This window comes from Felis catus, chromosome B2 (genome assembly GCF_018350175.1).
Source record: "Felis catus isolate Fca126 chromosome B2, F.catus_Fca126_mat1.0, whole genome shotgun sequence".
NCBI classification, from domain to species: Eukaryota; Metazoa; Chordata; class Mammalia; order Carnivora; family Felidae; genus Felis; species Felis catus.
This window is the reverse complement of record NC_058372.1, coordinates 86,765,236-86,792,316: the sequence shown is the minus strand read 5'-3', so window position 1 is coordinate 86,792,316 and position 27,081 is coordinate 86,765,236. Positions and strand designations below refer to the sequence as shown.

Below are 27,081 nucleotides of genomic sequence, written 5' to 3'. Positions count from 1 at the left end.
TTGGCTTCTGTCCTGCCCTTGAGTTGGTTTCTGTTACAGCAACAGTTGCCTTCACTAATACCATAAATAATATGAAAAGCTAGAAAGCCTTAAAAGTGTCATTCATGACATACCTTCTGTAGAAAGAAGTGTATTGGAAACACTGAAATGCCAAAATTTGTTTGTCTTTCAAGGTTGAATGATGAATGTCCTCATGGGGACATTTCTCAGGCCAGTCAGTCCTCAGCACCCAGAGGGGAATGGAAGTTATCTAATGGTAGGAAGAGGTCACAAAGTTTCTGCAAGAAGGCACAATCTTGTTAGGTTTCGAGAGGGTGCATACCTCCATTAACTCATTGTTCTCTTTGACTCAGGGAGTTCATCACTTGTGTAGAACAGAACATTGGGGCATTTCAAGAAGGACTTGTAGGGCAGGATACTGATAGGAAGACGTCATCCCTACTAGACCTCCTATCCTGACAGCACTTTCCAACTCCATAAGATGATCAAAAGAAACTAGAAATAGTGAATGGAAGTAGGGAGACATCAAGAACTTAGAATAACTTGAAAAGAAACAAGGTAAGATTTACATGGGTAAAATATAAAGGAATATCTCTTCTCGAAGTTGCTTCAACTGGTAAAACAGAGAAGAGGTGTGAAAGTGTGTGTATTTCAGGCACCTGAAAACAGTTTGAGGAAGAAAAAAGAATGAGTGGATGAAAATAATGTGTAACTGGTATAATTTGATTGTGAGGCACATACACATAAATGACTTGAGAAAATAAACGTGGAGAGTGTGGGATGTGAATGTTCAGACTTGTTCAATTTGGACACTTCATACTCCTATTATTTTGTTTTCTTGTTGATGCCCTAGAAACATACATTGAAATATTCCTTCCGCATCCAGGAGAATCTAGAGAGTCAACCCTTCCTGCCACCAAGGAAGGAGAAACTAGTTTTAAGATTTTAAGATTTAGGCTCTGGGTATAATGGGTCTTCATGGCTCATTGTGAAAATACAAGAGGGAGTGTAGTGTTTGGGGAAAGAAGCGGAGTGGCATGGATAAGCCCAGACAAGAAGGAACTTCTTCAGCCTGGAATGAGGTTCCCCTGAGAGCAGGGAATAGGAGGGGCTCAGAGCTTCTGGGTAGTTCCTGGGCTGGCTGCAAGGTGAACCTATGGAGGTGAGGTCATCAGTACCACAGCTGCCAGCCTCCTGGGTCTTCCTGTGTCTTACTCCAGGCATACAATCAAAGAGATTAACAGATCATGTCAGACATGATTAATAAAGATGCCTGCAGCAACCTTGATAAAAGGGGTATTAGAGGACTTCTTCCTCCAGGTACCATGAATGCCTTCTGTTTTCTGATGAAGCTCTGGGATGGAATTAATGACCCAAGTAGAATTGACCTCCAGTGAGATAGGTTCTGTGGCAGAACATGGATCGAATTAATGAAAATTAGGTGATTTTGACTTCATGTTTGAGGTTTTGGACTGGGTTTCTTACCAGCTATGTAGTTTTAGCCAATATTGGCCTCTGTCCAAACACAATGCACCTGCTCTTGTTTTCTGTGAAGGTAATACACCCTTCTCCATGAAGGGTGTATTTTTTTAAAAAAATTTAATGTTTATTTTTGACAGAGAGAGAGACAGACAGAGAGTGAGAGAGAGAGAGAGATGGGGCACGAGTGGGGGAGAGGCAGAGAGAGAGGGAGACACAGAATCCAAAGCATGTTCTAGGCTCCGAGCCGTCAGCCCTCCGACGCAGGGCTTGAACTCATGAACTGTGAGATCATGACCTGAGCTGAAGTTGGATGCTCAACTGACTGAGTCACCCAGGTGCCCCCCCTTCTTTTCTTTTTTCTTTTCTTTTTTCTTTTCTTTTCTTTTCTTTTCTTTTCTTTTCTTTTCTTTTCTTTTCTTTTCTTTCTTTTTCTTTCTTTCTTTCTTTCTTTCTTTTTTTTTTAAAATTTTTTTTTTTCAACGTTTTTATTTATTTTTGGGACAGAGAGAGACAGAGCATGAACGGGGGAAGGGCAGAGAGAGAGGGAGACACAGAATCGGAAACAGGCTCCAGGCTCTGAGCCATCAGCCCAGAGCCCGACGCGGGGCTCGAACTCACAGACCGCGAGATCGTGACCTGGGCGTGACCTGGCTGAAGTCGGACGCTTAACCGACTGCGCCACCCAGGCGCCCCCTCTTTTTCTTTCTTTCTTTCTTTCTTTCTTTCTTTCTTTCTTTTACACTTTGTAATCCAACATCTGCACTTTTTTTGGTCTTATGGAATCTAACAGAAATACTGAGAGTGAATGACATTACTCTAGATTTATGGGATTCCCTCAAATATAGGGAATTACTCCCTACCCATCATTCTTTAATTCTGGTTTAAAAGGGTTAGTGTTTATATATGATGAAGGTTTATTTGGATAGGGCCAAACTTCCGTGCATGGGTCACAGATTTCAGGTATCTCTCCTTCTAAATAGACTGGACATAGGAAACTCAGATTTATATAAGCAACTGATCTGTTTTGCACAAATGGAAGATTGGAATTTAAAGAAAAAAGGTTTTGGCTGAGGTAATTCCTGGCTATAAAGTGATATCAAGGTCCCATTTTTTTTCTTTTTTGTGTTAATTCTCCAATAAAAGGCCTAGGGTGTGGAGTAGTAAAGTAACTCTGATGATAATTTAGGGGTCTTGCCTTGAGAGAAATTTCTGTGAAGTAGAAGCAGCAGAGGGCAGATTTGGATTTGATTTGGGTAAGTGCTATGAATGCTGAAAGCTTTGCAAAGGTAACGTTCATTCCAAGGTGGAAACCAGCACTGTCACAGACACGTGGCTTTGTTTGCACAGTTTGTTGGAAGGCGAAAGGATAGAAGGGCTCTGAATTCATTTGAAAAAGTTATTTTTCCTAATGATAAAAGCATTATGTGCTCAATTGAGGAAAATGGAAAATAAAATGTGGAGAAGAAAACAAATCCAATTTCATCCAGAAATAACTATTATAACCACTCTGGTTCATTTCTGTATATTCTTTCTCTCTCTCTTTCTCTTTTTCGCTCTCTCATGTGTATTCCAAGATATATGCTGGAAATATACTGTAGATACTATTTTGTATCCTATTTTATTCACTCAATAATAAATCATCAGCCTTTTTTTGTGTCCTTAAAAATTCTTCACAAACATCATTTTGTTTGAGTTGATAATTCATCAGAAATGTATAGCCTAACTTAACCATTCTGCCTTTTTAGGGATATTTTTATGTGAAAATCATTGCACATAAACCTTAGACATACTTCAATTATTTCCTCATGACAGAATTGTAGATGTGGAATTATTTGGGGGGACAGAAGGTATAAACTTTCTGTGGCTCTTAATTTATATTATGAAATTGTTTTCTAGAAAAGTTATAGCAGTTTATGCAAGAATGCCCATTTTATTATATCTTGTATGTCCTGAACAGTATCTTCTAAAACTCTTTGTAATTTGAAATGCTTAAAAAATTGCAATTGTTTGAATTTGCATTTCCTTGGTTAGGAATGAGCTTGAACATATTTCTTATGTTTATTAATCATGTACCTTTTTTCTTCTGTAAATATGTCTTTTTACTTGCTTTTCTATTGGGGGTTTTAGAGTTTTTCTTAACATATATATTGAAGATGGTAATCTTTTGCTATATTTGTGATACATGTTATGAATTGTATGGTATATATGTATTTCTATACTAAGAGTAATAACTCTCTTTGTTGAAGTCTGTGTTTATCTCATGTACATGTCCTCCTCTGAAGTTCTTATCAATTCTTCAAGGATGCAGTCGAATCTTATTTCCTCCCCAAAGCCTACCAAAATCCCTGGGGTGAAATGAAGCCTCTCTCCTTCCATGCTGCCGCCATATTTGGTTTTGTCACTCTATAGCATTTGTTTTCATCTGCTTTAGAAGAAAGCTTCCCATGTTGGAAAGCAGCCATTCCATTTTACTCATTTTGGTACCCTGACAGTGCCCACAATCCTTCGCACAAAACAAGCGTCTGATAAATACTTGCGTTAAATGAAGTGAAATCAAAACCATGATGGCTTCACTTTCAAAATAATAGATCCTTATCATCTTGCAATTGCATGTGCGGTAGACTTGACAAAATCAACTACAATCTGGATGAACTACAAAAACAACTTGCCATGAATTTTTCTCTCATAACCCAAGCATAGGCTGTAGGGATTTATGACTCTCGTGTAGTTTGGTTGAAGTTAGTCACTCATATAAGCTTTCTCTAAACTATAACCATGAGCTCATATAATTAAATTTCACTGGGAAAAATATATCATAAAAGCCACTCTAGGTGACATGGTTATAAAAAAGAAATAGAAGCTAGACAGGCACACTTAATCACAACTTCTAATGGGATTAGAAATATGAAAACAACAACCCAAACAACAAAATATCCTAGAAGGCTGAGTTAAAATTGCCCAGAGTGATTCTGAGTGGTATAATTTTGTTTTATGGGTACCCAGGGCCTGTAAGGATACAGAATAGAATGATAAACATAACCAATAAGTAGTACAGTACATGGTTTGTGGCAGATGATTCACCAGGAATACTGATATAAAAGATTAACTTCAACTTTAAAATTCAAACCCTCAATTTTCTTTGAGAATCAAGAATTACCATGAGTGCTTTTGTTTTGTTTTGTTTTGTTTTGTTTTGTTGTTAGGAAAATTCAAATGAAAATAGGTCTAAAAGATGGGCCAAAAGTGGAGACTGGAGAGTACTGTTGAAGTGTCAATAGTGGGATTACTTGTGCCTCAGTCTCTTTGGCTCAGCAAGAGTGAGGATTCACCTGGTATCTGGGTGCACTCATTCCTCCAGGTTGACAGACTCTCTCCCCTGAGACCATTGCTCTTGTGGGGTCGTGATTTCAGAGTAGGTAGATCCTCCAGAACCTTAAGAAAGGAGAAGACCTTAAGAAAGAAGAAAAACCTTAATGTAGGATGTGCTATTTTCTTAAGCCTTGAATTTCAAAGTGTACAATCCAGGTGTGAAGCATAAGAGGTGTGGAACAGGCAACTAAATTGTTCCTCCAGCAAGATAAAAGAGTACTAATATTGAGTCAGGGAGATTGAAGAGAGGTAGACTTATGTGCAGCACTCTGCGTCTCCAAGCCCTCCTTCCTTCCTGTCCCAAGAACAAACTTCTTGACAGGCCTTACAGCAGAGAACACAAGGGGAGCTGTCTCCCATTACTTTTGGGAGATCCCCAGTGTAAAGGGACTTTTTCTCAGCAAATGTTCCCATGGCCACAGGCATGGAAAGTCTAACAGAGATGGTGTTGAAGGGCCCGTGTGAGTGCTCACTAAAATATAATAACATTACGAGGGGGGATGCTGGGTGACTCAGTCGGTTAAGTCTCTGACTTCAGCTCAGGTCATGATTCAGGTTTCACTAGTCTGAGCCCAAATCAATTCTCTGTGCCCTTCTCCCTCTGTGTGGGCGCATACGCACGTGTGCTCTCTCTCTCTCTCTCACCGTCTTTCTCTCTCTCAAAAATAAATAAACATTAAAAAAGATAACATTATGGTCAGATTTATAATGCTACTTTGAATAATAGTAGAAAAATTGAATTTTAGAACTGGAATGGACTTTAATGATGACCTAGTCAAACTCTCACATTGTACTGATGAGGTGGTCTCACCAGAAAGTTTAATTGCTTACCAAAGGAACCCCCTTTGGTGGCAGAGTCCGGATTAGAATCCAAGTCTTCCAGCGCCCGGTGCTCCTGATCTCCAGGACTCCAACTCCCATCCCCAGGCTGTCTACACTCTAATCCCAAGCATTTCTTTCATGGTTTTCTAATTTTTTTTTTTACACAATTCAAAATGTTTTATTAAGGCCCATATATAAAGTTATTTTTAAAAAGAAAAACAAACCCACGGAAGGACAAGGATGAAGGGTAACAAGCCTTGGCCCCTCCTTGTATCCCACTCTACAAATGCAACTATGTTAATGTTTCCCCCCTCCTCTTGCATTCCTTTCCGCCTTTATCTCAAAATAAAATGCTGATGTGTTTCTTGCTAATTTATCATTTTCAGATTTTTGCTTATGGATTTGGTAAAAAAGAATCTAGTTCAGTCTAGTTCCATGACTCACACCATCATTGTCATTTATTACTACTGACTCTCTTTACGTTTCTGGGCAGAGTATCGTGTGTGTGACTCATTGTGTTTATCACAGCCTTGTGTAGAGCGTTGTTATATGTCTCTTTATTATTTTTAAAAAATACATTATTTGACATGTAATTCAATGTATATTATGTGCTTAATGCAGTTTTAACACATATGTCTCTGATGCTTAATGATACATTGTTCAGTTTTGCTTGTTTTTGAACTTTAAAACGCTCTTAGTAGTATATTGTAAGCGATCTTCTTGGACTTGCTTTCTTCACTCAATATTATATCTCCAAAAGTAATCAATTGTGTTGCATTTTTCAGAGTTCATATTAACATCTTTGTGATATTCAGTTATGTGAATGCACCACAATTTATTCATCCATGCTACTGCTATCTCTATGGACATTTGTTTTTTTCCTCTTCCTCCCTACCTTCTATTATGAATACTGAGGTAGGAGCCTTCTTGTGTCTCCTGGTGGGCATATGCCCAGAGCTTCTCTTGGGTACATAGTCAGGAGTGAGACTACTGGGCCACCTGCTATAACAATGTTCAACTTTTAGAGATATTGCCAAATTGGACTGCCTCTCAGCAGTGACATGTGTTTCCATGCATCTAACATCTCTCCAACATCACTGTGAAGTGACATGCTAATGAAATGGACATTTTTTTATGTTTTGTATGTTTATTGGACATTAATTTTATTCTTCTATGAAAGCCTATATACACCTTTTGTTGATTTTTCTGTTATATTGTATTTTTCACGTTGATTTGTAGGGGTCATTTGTGTATTATGAATACTGCTCTTGTTTCTTATATGGTATCATAAGTCAGGGTACTTCCAGGAAGAGAAATCACACCAATTATGTGAACAAGGAAAATTTAATATAAATAATTATTAAGTAGAGGAAGGTAGTTATCTACTAAAAGAAGTGAAAGATGAAAGTGAGAAGTCCAGAAGTAGCAGGTGCTTAGCCCCCCCAACCTCTCACTGCCAAGGCTGAGATTCAGACCTCTTCAGAGGGAAAGTCCTCTTCAAAAGCCTTCCAGTGGTGAAGCAATTTATGAGAGGGTGTGATCAGAGCTAGTCTGTTAGAAATACCTGCCAGTGCAAAAGGTGTGGGCATGATAGGTGTGGTCTCTACAAGTGGTTCACCATTGCTGGAGAGTGAGAGTTGGTCTGTAGAAGTAATCAACCATTGCTGATGTGTGGGTGGGTGTGGGGCAGGAGGATGGCCAGAAGTTGTGTCTTTTTATTTTTTTAATTTTGTATGTTTATTTATTATTGAGAGAGAGAGAGAGAGAGAGAGAGAGAGAGAGAACGCGCATGAGCAGGGCAGGTGCACAGAGAGAGAGAGGGGAACAGAGGATATGAAGTGGGCTCCCCTCTGACAGCAGAGAGCCCAATGTGGGGCAGTAACTCAGGAACCATGAGACCATGACCTGAGCCAAAGAAGGATGCTCAATTGACTGTGCCAGTCAGGCTCCCCCAGAAGTTGTGTCTTAATGCTTAATTAGAATCAGATTAAACATTATTGGTAGGACTTCTTCATAGGTGATACAGTATACTGATGATCTGACTGCACCAGGTATGACACAACTAATGACAAGTTAGTTCTTACTATCTCCTGGAAATCTCCATGATGAACCCACATTTTCTGTTCACTACCAGGTGATCAGTGGGATGAAATTTTGCCCTCTGAGAATATATTTTTCCTCACCAATATGTAATGGTTTTTATAATTTTTCCCCTTATCAGATAACACATTGGGAATCACAAAATGATGATTATTCTAATGCTACAGTACTGAATTTATTAGCCTGCATTCTTCTGTAAAGCAGTACTTTCTTTTGACTTTTCCCTTTTTTTTATGACAGAAAGCAGGCAAACACTCAAAGACTAATTGGATGATGTCAAAAAGATACAAAAGTCAGCCAGAAGAAACTCCCATAGGCCAAATTTTGGGATAATTTGAGGACCAAAAAAAAAATGAGGATATAATTAACTACAATGTATTCAATAAATAAAATCCATAAGTCTATAGGGATATAAAGAGCACCGAGAGAAAGAGATATTTCAGCTATTGGATTTAAACCACTTACATTTTTTTGTTATGATAATTGGTATATTGGGATTTATCTTTACATCTTAATTTTTTGACATCTATTTTTGTTCCACTTCTGTGCTTCTAGTTTTGTCCTTATTTGTTTTGGACAGATTGATTTTAGTTGTTAGGAATTATTTTTTTTGCTTTTTTCTTATTCCATTTTCCTCCTCCACATATGCTGAATGTATACATTATTTTCATTCATTTAGTGTTTGTCTCTGAAAAATAATTACTTATCCTTCTTTTTTTTAAATTTTTTTAAATGTTTATTTTTGAGAGAGACAGAGACAGAATGCAAGTGGGTTAGGGGCAGAGAGAGAGACACAGAATCCAAAGCAGGCTCCAGGTTCTGAGCTGTCAGCACAGAGCCCAACGCGGGGCTCAAACTCACGAGCTGTGAGATCATGACCTGAGCCGAAGTCGGTCACCCAACCGATTGAGCCACCCAGGCGCCCCTACTTATCCTTCTTAAGATAAGAGCAATGTGCCTCCCTCCTGTACACACAAAGACCTTATCACACCAACTCCAATCACTTCCCTGTCTGGTATACTAATATAGTCCAGCATTTTAGTTCTGTTTTTTTTTGTTTGTTTGTTTTTGTTTTTTAAGCATTTAAAATTAGAGACTATCATCATTAGGGGTGCCTGGGTGGCTCAGCTGATTAAGTGTCCGACTCTGGCTGAGGTCATGATCTCATGGTTCATGAGTTTGAGCCCCACATTGGGCTCTGTGCTGACAGCTAGGAGCCTGGAGCCTGCTTTGGATTCTGTGTCTCCCTCTCTCTTTCTGCTCCTCCCTACTCATACTCTGTTGCTCTCTGTCTCTCAAAAACTAAAGTAAAATGTTACAAAAAAAATTTTTTTTTAAAGAAAGTATCATTATTTTATAGAGAAAATTTTTGTTTGGATTTATATTTATGTTTATCATTTTATTAATTTACCACCCTTTCCAGAATCTTAGACCCCTCTTGTAGTATCATTTTCCTTCTTCCCAAATTACATCTTCTAGTAGCTCCTTTAGTAGGAAGTTATCAGATTTTGCTTATTTGCAAATGTCTTTATTTCACTTGCATTCTTTTTTAAATTTTTTTTTTTTTTAATTTTAGAGAGAGAGACTGGGAGAGGGGCAAAAGGAGAGAAGAGAATCTCAAGCAGGCTCAACGCTCATCATGGAGCCTGACATGGGGCTTGATCCCAAGATTCTGGGATCATGATCTGAGCTGAAATCAAGAGCCAGACACTCAACCGACTAAGCCACCCAGGTGCTCCTCACTTGCATTCTTAAAGAAATAGTTTTGCTAGGTACCAATTTTGAGGTTGGTTATTTCCTCTAACCACTATATTATTCCACTGTCTTCAGAATCCTTTGTTGCTATTGAGAAGTATGTGTCTTTCTAATCGTTGTTCCTTTGTGTTCCTTTTAATTCTGCTTTTTAAAGATCTTCTCTTTGTTTTTAGTGTTCTGTAATTTTACTACCATGTATCTAGGTGTGGGTTTCTTTTTGTTACTTGTTATACTGCTTGTATGTTTTTTAATCTGTAGATCCATGTTTTTAATCAATTCTGGAAATGTTTTAGTTAGTACTTTGCTAAACAGTTCTTCTTCTCTATTATATCTATTCTCTTCTAAGACTCTCATTTTACATATGTTAAGCTCTCTCATTTAACTCTCCCAATTCTTTAAAAATTTTTTAATGTTTACTTATTTTTGAGAAAGAGAGAGGGGGAGAGAGAGCACAAACAGCAGAGGGGCAGAGAGAAAGGGAGACACAGAATCTGAAGCAGGCTCCAGGCTCTGAGCTGCCAGCACAGAACCCAATGCAGGGCTTGAACTCACAAACCGGGAGATCATGACCTGAGCTTAAGTCAGATGCTTAACTGACTGAGCCACCCAGGTGCCCCTACTCTCCCAATTCTTTAGTGTCCTTTTATTAGTCAAGATTCTCTAGAGTAAAAGAACCCATAGGAGGTACACACACACACACACACACACACACACACACACACACACATACACACACACCCTCCCACACCTCATGGGGAGGTAGGAGAGAGAGAGAAAGAGAGAGAAAGAGAGAGAAAGTGAGGGAGAGGGAAGCTTGGAGAGTCCAAAATCTGTAGGGTGGGTAAGCAGGCTGGTGATCCAGGGAAGAGTTGTAGTTGGAGCCCAAAGGCAGTCTGCTGGCAGAATTCTCTCTTCATCAAGGAGGTCAGTTTTTTCTATCAAGACCTTCAACTGTTTGGATAAAACCCACCCATATTATGCTTTATTAGAAGTCTACTGATATAAATGCTAATCTGATCTAAAAACTACCTTCACAGACACACCTAGAATAATGTCTAAGCAAATATCTGAGTACTGCAGCCCAGCCAAGTTGACACATAAAATGAACGATCATGGTCCTGTTCATGTTTTCTCTCCTGTTTTTCTATGATGAACTCTGAACACTTTGTTTGCATCGATCTCAGCCAGTAGCTAGTCCTCAGGTGCTTTTCAGTTGTATCCAATCTGCTATTTAATAATTAATTGAGGTCTTTTTTTCAACAAATATATTTTCAGTTTCTACAAGTTATTTTAAAATGCCACTGTTTGGTTGATCATATTTGTGAGTCATTCTTCATTTTTTAGACCTTCTTTGCATAACTACTTCATATTCTAGACTTAATAAAATTCTAATATCTGTAATCCTTGGGTTCAAAATCTGTTGTTTGTTGGTGTTACATTGTAGTTTGTTTTCTCATATGATGTTTTTGGATTATAATCCCACTGATTGATCCTAATAGGTGGGAATCCTGTGGATCTAATTTGGGGAGTGTGGAAGATTTCCTGTGGAAAGGGTTTGCTTCTGTTCAAATGATGTCCCTAACATGGTATCATTTCAGCTCCTCATGGTACAGACTAGCCTCATCACAGAGTCCCAGGCTTCCCAGCTTCCCTTCCCCACCTGGCTAGGTCAAGGTTCAATTCCCAGATAGCAACACTGCTGTCTGTAGCCACTGCCAGAGTATCCAGATCTTTGGTCTCAGCTCCACATAACTGCTACTCTATCTTAGCTATCACTATGAAGAAAACGTTATCATGTATGATCAATAATGATAATAAAGATAGTAGCATTAGCTGACTTCTTCTCTCCTAGATGGTGTACATAAGGAGAAGGAGGAGTGAAAACTATGAATGTCCAGCTGAGAACATGCATGGAGAATCAAAAAGCCTCCATGGCAACTTTGAAAGAGTCCTTCCTCTCCTGTAGGTTGCAGAGTAAATATGGCTGAACCTGAGCCCCAAGGCCTGATTAGAAGGTCTGCAGAGTTGCAACATCAATGAAATGCTCTGTTCTACTTGATCTCTCATATTAAAGTAAGGGTGCTGGCAAGAAGGGGGTTGATATAGATATTTGGGCAGATACGTGTGAAGCTGAGAGATATAAATCCTCCAATCTTTGAGAATTTCCTTTGGCAGAGGAGTCCTCTCCTGCTCTTCAGGAAATCTGCCCAATTTTGCATCAAAGTCTTTCAATGACTGCACCTTAGGCATCTGTTGCACAAACTGATACCGATTCTTGTTAAGACCTATCCCCTCACTATTTTTTATTGTCCCTGTGTTTGCATATAAGAGTTATATCACAACACAGTCCAGATAAAAAAATATCAGGACATAATTTCTGCTGCAACAGTTATAGTACCTCACCAAATTCTATTGTCAGAAGTGTGAGGAACATTTATGGGAATGAGTTCTAATGGCATTCACTCGAGGAGGATGAACTAGAAGGCTTGATTGGGCTGAATTCTTTGCCATGGTGTGCTCACATGGAATTCTGAATTTAATGTGTTGGTTCAAGTACTTGTGATGGCATCACCAGCATCTACTACTTTGGAATTCTACTTTTTGTCACTGAGATCAGGGAACCCAATCCACTGAAGCATCTTCTGTCATCATCTATGGTTTGCTCAGGATAGCTACCCTAGGGCTATGGAAGATGGCGATGCCCCCTTCTCAATGCATTTCTTAATGCCTTGGTGACAAGAGGACCTTGAGGCCTCTTGGAGGGGTATGGTTAGGAGATGGTTGAAAATACTGAATATGCTCAAAGCATTTCAAGAGTCCTATCTCCCTGAGCTTTCAGATGCTTTCCTCTATAGCCTGGTTCTCAAAAAGTGTCAGTCTAGTATCAGCAATGTCAGCATTACCTGGGCACTTGTTAGAAATTCAACCTCTTGGACCACAACCCAACCTACTGAATCCAGAAACTCTGGGGTGTATCTCAGACATACGTGTTTCTAAAACCCCTCCTGAGATTCTGTTGTATGACAAAGTTTGAGAACCAGTACTATATAACTCTGAAAGCACACTCTGTAAGAAGTCCGGTCATCTTGAGGTCACCACACTGGAAAGACTATAAAGACTATTTAACCAGATAAAAAGAAAGACTATATAGAGAGACTACATAGAAATATGCCCAAGAAAGATGCCTGAGAAAGATGCCCGAGGACCCCAGCTGATCCAAGCCCTAGATGTCTGACAGTCACTTTTAATGTTTTAAAAATGTCTTTGAATAGATATAGGACTTTGAGAAGTATGTAGTGCTGTTTGTAGGTATGTGCTTTTAATTTACATAAGGAGTATTGTACTGTTTCTCACATTTTTCACTTAACAGTACATTTTCATGTATTTCTCACCACTGTGTGGTAATTCATTACATGTATCTACTACATTTAACATTAATTCTCCAAATGATGAGCATCCAGGTTATCTTCAACTCTCCACTACCACAAACCATCGATCAACATCCTCATACATGCCCTGCCCCACTTCATGAACCTAGGAAAATTTCTACGAGGAGTACATTGATGAAGGAAAACTTAGATTCCCATTTTTATTTAGAAATAATTCTAGTAGAAGACAAGGCTCCTATGTCAGAAATTTTAAAAGACTGGTCGGGGAACAGTCAATACAAAAAGCCTTGATGCTTTCCTAGTTTTATATCTAAAACATACACACACAACACAAGCATATACATAACTTTATATTCTTAGTTCTGTGGTTGAAACAAACAAAAAAGTCACACAGGTGACACATTGCTAAGAGCTATGATATTTGCTACTGAAGTCCATACTAATTGATGCCTTTTTTTTTTTTTTACAAACTATGTACACATGAAACCAGCTGAAGAGTGTAGTCCCCTGTGGGAATGTGAATTCCCTAGATGGTTGGCAATGGAATAGTCTTAGTAAATATATAACCAGTTGTGAGCAAAGGAGGCGTGGGCTAGCACTAAGTGCTTTAAGAATATTCATGCAGTTGGGGTACCTGGGTATCTCATTCAGTTTAGTATCCAACTCATGATTTTGGCTCAGGTCATGAACTCAGGGTCCTGCGATTGAGCCCCACATCCGGCTCCGTGATGAGCATGGAGTCTGCTTAAGATTCTCTCTCCCTCTCTCTCTCTCTCTCTGCCCCTCTTGTCCTCTCTCTAAAAAATAAATAAATAAAATTAATTTAAAAAAAGGATATTCATGCAGTTATTGCTATCTTAACAAGGGGTCATTCTTCAGGACTTAAATTGGTATCTGTTATTTTGTAAATTTCTTAACTATTCAGAAATAAATGTAATGCCCTTAGAAATGGAAATAGTACATATACTCCATAAGCCTCTGAAAGCACTTCTAGTTTATTGCTAAGTATTTAAACTGTGGATATATGGTACACATAAATTAACTATTACCTGTGCCTCAAGGAGAAGAATGAGGAGTGCCTATTGTTAGTGCGAGGTTTTGCCAAATTCCATTACTTCCTCCTTTTCCCCTCTGGGGCTCCCTTGCTGATGGAGGGACTAAGCCAATTGGGGAAACAATGATAGGCTTATTCTTTAATAACCAGGAGAGTATCTGATACTTCAGGTCAAGAATGTGGTAAAAACAGGGCACCTGAGTGGCTCAGTCAGTTGAGCATTTGACTCTTGATTCCAGCTCAGGTCTTGATCCCAGGGGTGTGGGATCAAGCCCTGCATCGGGCTCTGTGCTGAACATGGAGTCTGCTTATGATTCTTTCTCTTTCTCTCTCTCCCTCTGCCCCTCTCTCCAACTCGTGCTCTCTCTGAAAAAAGAAAAAAAAAGACTGGAGTAAAAGACTATAGCAACAAGTATTTATTGAGAATGTATTTAACCAGATACAAAGAAGAATCCACTTTATTGTAAGAGTTTATAAGCTAGAAAAATCTTTCTCAAAATGTGTATACCAAAAATAGGTGTTTGATGTAGGAGAGATCTGTGGTCAGGAAAGTTTGAGATGTGTTGGGTTGTTTTGGTCTGTTCAAATTATTATGATATCCTGGGTGACTTACACAGCAAGCAGTTATTTCTCAGTTCTGAAGGCCAAAAATCCAAGATCAAGGAGCCAGCAGATTCAGTGCTGGTGAGGGCCTGATTCTTGGTTCACAGCCGGCTGGCTGTCTTCTGGCTGTGTCCTCAACATGGCAGAAAGAGTGAGACAGTCCTCTGGGGTTGTGGCACTAAGCCTAGTCATGGGGGCTCCGTCCTCATGACCTAATCACTTCCCAGAGTCTCCACCAGCAAATACCATCACACTGGGTGTTAGGATTAAAACATATGAATTTGGGAGGAATACAAATATTCAGTCCATTGCATGGGTTATAAATGTTAAACAGATTGCTTTTGGCAGGACTTAGTTCATGTAACGTGCAGATGATGTGATTCTGCAAAAGGAACAGAGACTATAGTATTTCCCAAATTGTCTAAAGGACTAATGTTCCACTGAAACATACTTTCAGCAACATTTATGACCTTATCTACTCTTCTCGCCCTTTCTCCAGCCACACTGGTCCCCAGGCTGTTCCTTGACCATTCCAGCCCCTCAGCAGGAGGCTTCACTTTGTGTTTACCTCTGCCTGGGGCACTTTTCTGCAGATAGTCACTGCTCCACCACTCTGTGGTTATATTTATTAATTTTTCCTCCAACCCTCTTGATCTCCCGTCCCTACTTTCTTTTCCTCTATAGTAATTGTCACCTTGTAAAATACCGTATATTTCACTTATTGATTGTGTTTATTGTATCTCCCCAGGAAAACATACGCTCCCTGAGGGCAATAGTTTTGACTGTTTTGTTCACTGTTGACTTCCCACAGTGCTGGGCACTGAATAATATGACTGAGGGAAGAACTGGTTTAGAGGGAGAATTGCTGTAAGAGATATTGTACAATAACTTTAAAATTCTAGGGGTGCCTCGGTGGCTCAGTTGGTTAAGCATCTGACTCTTGATCTTGGGTCATATCATGATCTCTTGGTTTGTGAGATGGAGTCCCATGTTGGGCTCTGTGCTGACAGTGCAGAGCCTGCTTGGGATTCTCTCTGTCCCTCTCTCTCTCTCTGCCCCTCCCCACTTCTTTCTCTCTGAAAATAAATAAACTGAACAAATTCTAAACAATTATTCTCATTTTTGTGTATCTCATACTATCCCTCCTTCTTGATTTTCAGGTATCTCAGCCTTCGATATTAGTAATTTATTTATGACTTAATATTAAAAAGAAAAATTACAGGTGTCCCTGGGTGGCTCAGTTGGTTAAGTGTCCAACTTCAACTCAGGTCATGATCTCGTGGTTCATGAGTTTGAGCCCTGCATTGGGCTCTGTGCTGACAGCTCAGAGCCTGGAGCCTGCTTCAGATTCTATGTCTCCCTCTCTCTCTGCCCCTCCCCCACTCATATTCTGTCTCTCTCTCAAAAATAAATAAACATAAAAAAAACCTAAAAAAAGAAAAATCACTATTTATTTATTTAGTTAGTTAGTTAATATGAAATTTATTGACAAATTGGTTTCCATACAACACCCAGTGCTCATCCCAAAAGGTGCCCTCCTCAATACCCATCACCCACCCTCTCCTCCCTCCCACCCCCCATCAACCCTCAGTTTGTTCTCAGTTTTTAACAGTCTCTTATGCTTTGGCTCTCTCCCACGCTAACCTCTTTTTTTTTTTTTCCTTCCCCTCCCCCATGGGTTCCTGTTAAGTTTCTCAGGATCCACATAAGAGTGAAAACATATAGTATCTGTCTTTCTCTGTATGGCTTATTTCACTTAGCATCACACTCTCCAGTTCCATCCACGTTGCTACAAAAGGCCATATTTCGTTTTTTCTCATTGCCACGTAGTACTCCATTGTGTATATAAACCACAATTTCTTTATCCATTCATCAGTTGATGGACATTTAGGCTCTTTCCATAATTTGGCTATTGTTGAGAGTGCTGCTATGAACATTGGGGTACAAGTGGCCCTATGCATCAGTACTCCTGTATCCCTTGGATAAATTCCTAGCAGTGCTATTGCTGGGTCATAGGGTAGGTCTATTTTTAATTTTCTGAGGAACCTCCACACTGCTTTCCAGAGCGGCTGCACCAATTTGCATTCCCACCAACAGTGCAAGAGGGTTCCCGTTTCTCCACATCCTCTCCAGCATCTATAGTCTCCTGATTTGTTCATTTTGGCCACTCTGACTGGCGTGAGGTGATACCTGAGTGTGGTTTTGATTTGTATTTCCCTGATAAGGAGCGACGCTGAACATCTTTTCATGTGCCTGTTGGCCATCCAGATGTCTTCTTTAGAGAAGTGTCTATTCATGTTTTCTGCCCATTTCTTCACTGGGTTATTTGTTTTTCGGGTGTGGAGTTTGGTGAGCTCTTTATAGATTTTGGATACTAGCCCTTTGTCCGATATGTCATTTGCAAATATCTTTTCCCATTCCGTTGGTTGCCTTTTAGTTTTGTTGGTTGTTTCCTTTGCTGTGCAGAAGCTTTTTATCTTCATAAGGTCCCAGTAATTCACTTTTGCTTTTAATTCCCTTGCCTTTGGGGATGTGTCGAGTAAGAGATTGCTATGGTTGAGGTCAGAGAGGTCTTTTCCTGCTTTCTTCTCTAAGGTTTTGATGGTTTCCTGTCTCACATTTAGGTCCTTTATCCATTTTGAGTTTATTTTTGTGAATGGTGTGAGAAAGTGGTCTAGTTTCAACCTTCTGCATGTTGCTGTCCAGTTCTCCCAGCACCATTTGTTAAAGAGGCTGTCTTTTTTCCATTGGATGTTCTTTCCTGCTTTGTCAAAGATGAGTTGGCCATACGTTTGTGGGTCTAGCTCTGGAGTTTCTATTCTATTCCATTGGTCTATGTGTCTGTTTTTGTGCCAGAAAAATCACTATTTAATTCTAAAATCTGATTCACCCAGATAACGGAAAGGATGGTTTTGAGAAAACAAATAGATCTGGCTGTAAAGTTACCTTCCAAAGCATATGGACCACTAGTTCAAAAAAACAAACAAACAAAAAAAAAAAACCAAAAAAATACATATAATGTGTCCAGAGAAAAGTCTAAGAAGAACTTTTAACTTTGATCTTAAGTTCATCTCCCCCCTCCACTGTTTCTCTTAATGATATGTCATTACAGAAATATATCCTTAAATAGGGGCCTGTGAACTTAAAAAAAGATACCTCTTCTTTCTTTTTTTCCCATCCTAAGTGAAATGCTTGTTTATTGAACTGTCATCAAATGTAATTTGATTAAATTGCACTCATTCATGCTTACATCCCCGTATATAAGGCTAGCTTGTTCTAAAAACTAACAAAAATAACAAAGTAGAAAATAATACAATTCTTTTCAGTTTCATCTTTCTTTATAAAAATCTGTGTCTAAATTTCCTGATGTTTAATTTTTAAGAAATGTTGGTTGTGAGTTCAAAGTTTTAATGGGACTAGAATAAACTTTAATGAATTTTTGTGTTATGGAACTTTTCAAACATACACAGAAGTAGAAAGAATAACACACTAAATCCTACGTATCTCTACTCTAGCTTCAACATCTATCAACATTATATCATCCTTGGACAATTTAAATATAAAAGAAAGGAGTCTTCATTACTAAAAGGAGTCCTGTTTTTAGTTCTATATCCAGTGTAAGACTCAACTTTGATTTCACACCAAACTATCCTAGAATCAGTAAAAAATGTTAATAACTGAAATTGGGTGGAGATCAAAGGTCAAGGGGTAAGGAGGGGGAGATTCCCCATAGTATGGCTGAAGGCATACTTTTGTTTCTTTAAAAAAATTTTTTTAAATGTTTATTTGTTTTTGAGAGAGAGAGATAGAGCATGAGCAGTGGAGGGGCAGAGAGAGAGGGAAACACAGAATCCAAAGCAGGCTCCAGGTTCTGAGCTGTCAGCACAGAGCCTGACTTGGGGCTCGAACCCACGAATCGCAAGATCATGACTTGAGCAGAACCAAAGTTGGAGACTCAACAGACTGATCTACCCAAGTGCCCCCCCTTTTGTTTCTTAATTGTGACCCTATCAAAATCATCTTATTTAATAAAATAATACTTATTAATATTAGTCACCATTTTGGCTCAGTTGGTTAAGCATCCAACTCTTGATTTCGGCTCAGGTCATGATCTCATGATCTCAATGGTGGGGATTGAGCCCCACATTGGGCTCAGTGCTGGGCATGGAGCCTGCTTAAGATTCTCTCTCTCCACTCCCACATGCTCTCTCTCCCTCTCACTCTCTTTCTAAAAAAAAATATTAGTCACCATTTATTGCGTGTCTTCTGTATTCTGGGCAATTTGCTATTTCTTTCACAAATATTTCTGTATTCAGCTTTCACCAACCCTGCAAGCTAGTTATCCCCAGTTTTCAAATGAGGCAGTTGGAAGCTCAGAATGGCTAAGTAGGTTTCTAAGATTGCCCAGAATCTAGAGAACAGGGCTGGGATTCAAACCCAGGTCTGTCTAAGTCTCAGCCAGATCCTACCACTCTCCACCTCCAACCCCAACGCTTGTGTCTCCTGTCCTGACTCTGTGACTCCTCTGTGAGATTCCTGGAGAGTCTCTTTACCGTCCTGTAGCAGATGCTGTCAGTGCCCTGCCAGTTCCCCTGGCATATCATATTTCCATGCATGCTAGCTACACTTCTGATTGTCGGAACCTGCATCTCTGCTTAAGAGCCTTCTCACACCTCTGGAGCCCCAGAGTTCTGCCCCAGCACGGGAGAGGCTTTACGTTCTAGAAAATTACCACTTCCCACTCAACTAGTGATTGGTAGGAGCTAAATATCCAGCTCCCTCATCTTTGGGCAGGATAACTCTGAAATGCTTGCTCTGTACTGGCTCCAGAGTTCATCAGCAATATTGATTCTACCTGAATACAGTGGAAGTTTGCTTGAAAATACACCCTTTAATGATTCTTCACTTCCAGTCTCATTTTCCCACCTCCTAAATTAAGTTTTTGTGCTCATATCCTCTCAGGATCTGCTTCTAAAGGAACTAAGCCTCTTCTATGCCTCAATTCCTTAACTATCAAGAGCAAAGATGTTGTATGAGATGAATTCAAGAATTCTATAGTTCTGTTGTGTGATAGTAAATGTCACCCAGACTTCGAACAGGGCCTTGTCTTCTTATGAGATCAAATGAGCTCAATACCACCAGCCCTAAATTCATGGCCATGGGAGTCAGAAGCCTTCTCAAGAGTTCTGAGAATTCTTAAAGTGTTTATGAAGTCTGCTCACATCTACTTCCCACGCTTCTGCTACTTTAGAGATTCTGTTCTACCCTGTGGACCCAGATGGGGCTCTCAGCTTTTACTTCTTTCTCTTTTTTTTCCTTTTTTTTCCCCTAAAGTTTATTTATTTTTGAGAGAGAGCAAGAGAGCGCAGGGGAGGGGGAGGGGGAGGGGGAGGGGGAGGGAGGGAGGGAGAGAGAGAGAGAGAGAGAGAGAGAGAGAGAGAGAGAGAGAGAGAGATGGAGAGAGAGAAAATCTCAAGCAGGCTCCAAGCTGTCAGTGCAGAGCCTGATGCAGGGCTTAAGCCCACAAACCACGAGATCTTGACCTGAGAGTCATGATCAAGAGTCAGATGCTTAACTGATTGAGCCACCCAACCACCCCTCAGCTTTGACTTCTCTTAAAGCAAACAAACTACAAACAAAAACAAGTCCCTAAAAGCATGTGTAGCTTAGTCAGACATTAATGAATTTCTGGAGAGAGGATGAAGGAAGGAATGGTTTGGGGCCTCATAACACAAATAACTACAGGCAACACTGCTCTTATCAGAGTTCTCACAAGGCTTTGAGGAACCCTCTGCTGAGGATTTTCACTGATGCTTCCCCTTACCTAGTCCCAGGGCTTCTCCCTCTCTTTCTTCCTCCTGTCTTTGGTTATTCACTTGTCTCTATCTTTGTTAATCTCAGGAGCAATAGCATCCCATCCCTTGTCCATGCAACCCAGCTTCTACCTTCTGGAATGTTTTGACACATGTTTGTTATCTAAGCCTCAATGGCCTTGCTTATATGATGTGACCTCATCAATTTATTCTCCCAAACAATGACACATTCCTGCTTAGGAGAATTCTGGTGAACATTGTTCAGTGAATCATCTCTTCCCTTTTCCCCAACCCCTTCTCCAGTGAGTTAAAAATAGTTCTTTTCTTTCTCTTCTTCTAGTGGGCACTGCTGTTATCTCTTTGACTTACCAAAACAGGAATCCTAAATTAGTTTTTACTTTTTCTGTTTCGTGTTCTCTTCTTTCTCTCTCCATAAAGCCGATACACTTAGCCCTCTTTTCCAGGCAGCACTTGATGCTGGTCTCTGTCTCACTGTAAGCACATTACACCTTTTCTAAAGATGCAGATGGCTTCTCACTGTTCCACAGATAATGTGCACACATGATAGTCTTTCAAAGAAGTCTTTCTGTATTCAGAAAAATAAGTACACACTAATTCCTTGTGGCTTCCCTAAGCTGGCTCTGCTACAACTTTCCTATAGTTTCTAATAAAACCTCAATTATGTTCTTCAAATTGTTTCCTAGCTGTCAGATTCATGTGATCTGAATAACAAACATGTCTTTATTCACCAAGAAGAAGGCACTAGGATGGGATGAGATGCATCAGAAATTTATTGGTGGAAATATCACTGAAAGATAAAGAAGAGGAAGTAGGAAGTAGCAAGAGCCTTCAGACCACGATGTAGGTCTCAGGAGTGTGCAAGGAGAGTGAGGAGGAAGGAGGGTTGGGTATGAAGAATCTCAGACTGTAGCACAGTTCTCAGAAAGTTTTGGTCAGGCTGATGAGGAGTCCTGGAGCCAAAGCTGCCCATTAGAGGAGTTCAAGGTCTGCAGGAATGGGCAACAGTAGTGCCCCAGCCATTCTCTGTCATTGGCTGAGGACAGGCCAAGGGGAGTGTGACCTTAGTGAATGCAGGGCTGGATCTTTAGGGCAGTGAGGTCAAGTTCCTGCAGTAGAACAGCTGACTGGTGTATTTTAACGGCCACCATGTTGTTATTCAACACCTTCCTTTCTGTTGGTAGACTCTTTTTTACCACTTTGCCCATTACCTATATAAGTTATGTATCTAATATCAGCAGAGAATCTTTAGAAGGCAAACATTACATGTCAAATAATTATGTATAATAAAGAATTAAGATGATTTTACACAGTAATTTTGAGAATTGTTTTCTCTTAGTCATTTTTATCCTAAACTAGAGGATTTTAAGTTATGACTTCCAAAAAACCCTACAAATTGGAATAAAATTCCTTTACACTCAAATAAGTGTCTATCCATTATCTTTGTTTAAAAAACTAGAATGCTCAAATTTTATATCTTCTAAATATTCTTTAAAGGTTATTGAAATAATGGGGCACCTGGGTGGCTCAGTCAGTTAAGCATCTGACTCTTGATCTCAGCTCAGATCTTGATCTCAGATATTTGAGTTTAAGCCCCGTGTTTGGCTCTGCACTGGGCATGAAGCCTATTTTTTGAAAAAAAAAAAAAAAAAAAAGGTTACTGGAGTGATACCTTTGTAAGGGCTAATTATAATTATTTTTTTAAGTATCAATTATATGAAAAATGAGTGATTACTTTAAAAAAGATAGATGATACAACTTACTATCAGCAGGTAAGAACCACTTCACTGGTCAAAAAATTCATGCTGAAAAAAATCTCAGTTAGTGACAGTGATATTGAAAATTGTTATTTATATTTCTCAATGGAAAAATTTAAAATCAGCTGCTATAATTCCAAGCTTTCTAAAAGGAAATAAGAAAAAAAGAATGCCCAGAAAAATATGAACTTGGTGTCATTAGTCATAGCTCCAACATGCATGGACATTAACTTTCTATCAGAGACCAAGTGATTTAGATGAATGTTTTATTTACTCTTCATAATACTTCATTCTTATTCCCAATACACAGGTAAAGAAACTGAGGGCTTAAGAGGTTAACTAACCAACTGCCTAAGGTCCCTCCATCATGGCGGCACTAGAAATAGAACCTGTGATTTTCACAGGATTTATTTATTTATTTATCTACTGCATATCTACTACTATCTTGCCCTTCCAGTTAAGCTCCTGCTCAATTGGGCTTGCAGTGTGTGAGCTATAAGGCCTCTTTTCCTTCTATAGATAAAGACAGCATTTCAAAACCTTTAGTCATATATGAAACATTTTCATGAATATTGTCTTATTCTCAAAATATCTGTACTTTTATTGACTTAATCTTTTTAATTGACTCATTAAAAAAAAAAAAAACAGCTTCAGGGGCATCTGGGTGGCTCAGTGGGTTAAGTGTCCTATGCTTGATTTTGGCTCAAGTCATGATCTCATGGTTCATGAGTTTGAGCCCTGTCTCGCGGGCTCTGCACTGGCAGTGTGGAGCCTGCTTGGGTTTCTCTCTCTCCCTCTCCCCTGCTCACTCTCTCTCTCAAAATAATAAATAAATAAGTAAAAAAAAAAACCCATCTTCATCGACAGAAGTAATGTCCATGAGACTGTTGTAATAGTTATATTTTCAATTCGTAATAAATTAAATAGACATAATAAAGTTTACATTCTCCTAAAATTGAATCTCCTAAAATTGAATTGAACCAATACTAGTCCAGATACAAGTGTTGGAGACACACCAGACTAAGACACAGACTAAAAGCAGGCTGAGTAGCTGCTCTCCATCTACTCTCACTGGTCTTGGGTTGCTGGATCTTACCTCTGCAATGCTTATTTAGAGTGTGTGTGTGCACATGTGTACGTGTGAGTGCAGGCCTGCTATGGGGGGTGGGAAATAGTGTGATGGGGTAAGGTAAGGAAAGGGAAAAGGCCAAAAGATCATGTCTTCACTAAGGTTTACAAAAAGGATAAAAGCATTCAGCCAGTTAGTTCCTATGGGCTCACCTGTAGACTTCATCATGGACATTGCAAATCGAGGTAGCCAGAGCTGGTCACTGGAGATAATCATTGAGGCACAGAGATACTTGGAGAGTGGGCACCTGTGATGCGGAGAGCCAGCTGTGTGGAATAGTTGTGGGCTCCTCCCACAGAGACTCTCACTGATCACTATTTTGGTTCAGTACTATGCCTTGAATGTTACTAGTAAATACTGGCCAAAAATATTATAACAAAAGACTTCTGAGACTAGAAACTTGTTTCTGAAGATACTCAAGATGCAACTGGGCCCAGACTCACATATATTTGTCATTGTCCGATTAGCAAAATCAAGAGAAGGATTTTAATAAAAGGTTAACTCAACATCAAAGAGAAAGTTGTTAATTTTTTTTTACACAAACTTTATTAGGGACCTTTCCAAGCATAGACAATAACAGAAGTAAAGGATACTAAACCTCCATGTATCATCTCCCAGTTATAAAAATTATAGTCATTTTTCCACCTATTACTCCTTCTGTTTTTTTGAGCAGGATTTTAAAATTCTTCAGTATGCACCTCTGATGAAATTTTTGTTTTATATAGAACTCTTCTGTCATTACCACATCTAAGAAAATCAACAGTAACTTATTTGTACTATCTAATACTTAGTCTATAATCTGATTTTCCTGATAGTCTCATGGTTCTTTTCACAGGTGGTTTGTTCAAAAAAGGACACAAAGTCCACACATTACATTTCATGATCATGATTTTTAAATCTCTTTTCTTCCTTAAAGGCCCCTGTGTCTTCGTGCCATTGATTTGGTAGTGAAACGAGGTCATTTTTTCTATTGAATGTTTGCCATTCTGGATTTGACTGATTCCTTCCTTGAGGTGGTTTTCAAACTCGATCCTCGGTCTCCTATATTTCTTATTAGTTCCAGAGGCTTGATTAGATTCAGCTTCCATTTCTTAGGCAAGAAGACCCGGTAGTGGTTCCGGGCCCTTTTTTTGTCATATCATGCTGCATATAAGGTCTAATTGTTAAAATTTTAGGTTTTAAGATTTTTATTCAGTTGCTCTGTCTCTTTGGAGAGATTCAAAAGTATTCTATGTTCATTATCTTTGCCCAACCAAATACAAAAAAAGTCAAGCTTTACACAGATAACATAACTAGGCAGAATAACTGGTTCTGAGTCTCTTGGACACTTTGTATTTGAAGAAAGATCCTCCCACTTCATACACAGAGGGGACTGACTGTATAGGGGAAAATGTATAAGATATAAACACTGACGGATTCCTAAATGTAAGATTACAAAAAGTACATCAGTAATTAGTATATTTAGAAACTGTATTATTAAAAGTCAGGATGAAAATAGCTGAATTTAATGAGTCATTTGCTAATTATTTAGCTTATGGATTTCCAATGCCATTTGCTTCTAGGCCTTTTCCTCTTCCTTAGGGATTTTTTTGGTGGTATTTTACTGCTTTTTAGCACCTCCAGAAACTACTGTATACTGCTAACTGACCATAAATTGTATACTTGGAGACATGCATAAGAGATTATGACTCAGGATCCATGCTGTGCTACTGACTGAGATAAACCACAAGCAGTTTGCACCACAGTCGAAGATTTTCAGAGCCAAAAGTAGTTAGAATTCTGCTGATGACCTAGCATGCTATCTATTGCTTGGCAAAAGAAACAAAGACATAAATCATGAAGATCAATGTGCCTACTGAAGAAATAGGCAGTGTTTCACCAGGCTCCTTAGGTGCTAGATGTATTTTGCTATGGGTCCAGCCCAGGGGCTTGCAGAGATGACTGTACCTGGGAGCTTTGAAACTCTGATGTGCAGACTCTTATCCTAGAATTATGTCTGATTCTCTAAGGGTGGGTCCCAGGTACTGGGATTTTGAAAAAGTTCTTCAGGTGATTCTAATATGAAATCATCTCCAATTCAGCCAGCAAATAAGAGGTACCATATATAGTCTTACTCTGTACAAAGGCCAGTGCTGAAAATCTCTTGCACATAAAGAAACCAATGCCTGGAGAGATGTTATTTGATCAATGTCCTGCTACAAAGCAGAGTTTCATATCCAGTCTGTCTGGCTTCTGAACTAGGGGCTTTTGAACTTTTTTTGAACATAATCAAAGGTAAGATAAAAAAATTTACATTATAGCTGAGAACACATAACATAATAAAACATAAGTTTAACAACGATACTTAATCTTATTTAGTGTTTTAATACTAATACTAAATCTTTAATACTAATACTAAATACTTAATCTTTATTAAGTATTTTCTTTCTGTTCCAAACACATGACAAGATCTTTACTTCATCACTGACTTCTCATTTTGTTTGTTTTCTCACATGGGAAGCCCATTTTTTTTTTCTATGTACTTTTTAGAGGCTGTCAAGGTGGTTCCTGGCTAAAAAGCATTTCCCAGACTACTCCAGCTTATATGTCTCTTATTTCAATGCTTATAGTTAACACACTGAGCTCATCACACATTTTTTTTTTAAATCCTAAATTGTATGATATACTGTGATTCTCTGAATTTGTCTTCTATCTTAGATGGTTAATGTCTCCTTGACTGAATTTAACTCTCTAAGGACAGTGACCATGTTGTATACTTTTGTATCTATATTATTTGAAATGTGTAGCAGAGCTGGGCATGTCACAGATGCTAAAAACAGCTGCATGACCTTAGGTCAGTCTCTTAGCTTTTATTTCTTTATCCATGAAATAAACTGCGATGTTTTAGGTTAATTCTAAAGCCTCTTCCAGGTTTTTAAGTCTATCTTTCTATGATACATACAAACTTCAAAAAAATAGAGAGATGAAGGAAGAAAATATAAAACGTTTTTATGAGCAACCACAAGAAAAGTTCTTGGTGGGAAGAAAAAAAGCTGAAACTGGCATTTTTTGGTAGGCAAAATATAAACTCCTCTGTGTTATCTCTGAGCAGATAAAGAAGAACTTATTGGAGTTTGAAATTAAGTTGGGCCCTGTGTCACTTGGATACTGAAATGTGATTATTCACAGGCCACATTTCTTTTTCAAGTTGAATGAACATACTGTATAGGTAATAAGAAATTTCCATGGGCCCTTATCAAGTTGAATTGATTATATAATAACATAAAGTTTAACAAGGAATGGGGGAGTGGGGGCATGCGGATAGAAAAAAAAATGATTGAATACAATTACGTCCTAGACACCATTTGTTTGCAAGTGGTTGTTAAACATCACTGAGCACTTTCCCAGGGCTTCTGAGGTCAAAGGATGTGGATAACTGATTCAATTACTTACAACCCATGACCATCAGCATTCTTCTGGTCCTGAGGCTATTGGCAGAAGACACAGAGAGCTAGTCAGTCCCTAAGGGGCTGTGAGTGTGTGCGAGGGTGAGGGTGTGTGTATGTGTGTGAAATGGGGGGTTGTGGGGAGTGGGTCATCTACGGTCTTTATCTACTCAACATTTTCTCTTTGTTGGCAAAACAAATTTTCCTTTGGGAAACCTCCTCTCTCCCACTCAGTTCATGTGATTTACGTGTGTGTGTGTGTGGGGGGGGGGGTGGTGGACACTAAAGCTCCCTTGATCTTTTTCAGACAGTCAAGTGACCCCAATCTGCAGGGTATGTTCAAACCCACAGTTATAATGCTTAGT

The 27,081-nt window shown here is 39.1% G+C and overlaps 1 long non-coding RNA gene across 3 annotated transcripts in view; it reads right to left on the bottom strand.

Moving 5' to 3' along the window:
- The window catches only part of LOC123385480, a 55,781-nt gene that overhangs the window by 26,935 nt on the left and 1,765 nt on the right, over nucleotides 1-27,081 (bottom strand). For 2 of the 3 annotated variants that reach the window (XR_006598073.1, XR_006598071.1), the window contains exon 2: nucleotides 4,770-4,932. This is a non-coding gene — a long non-coding RNA (uncharacterized LOC123385480). Of the gene's footprint in view, nucleotides 1-113; nucleotides 251-4,769; nucleotides 4,933-27,081 lie in introns of all 3 variants that reach the window. The other variant, XR_006598072.1, reaches the window with a different exon arrangement.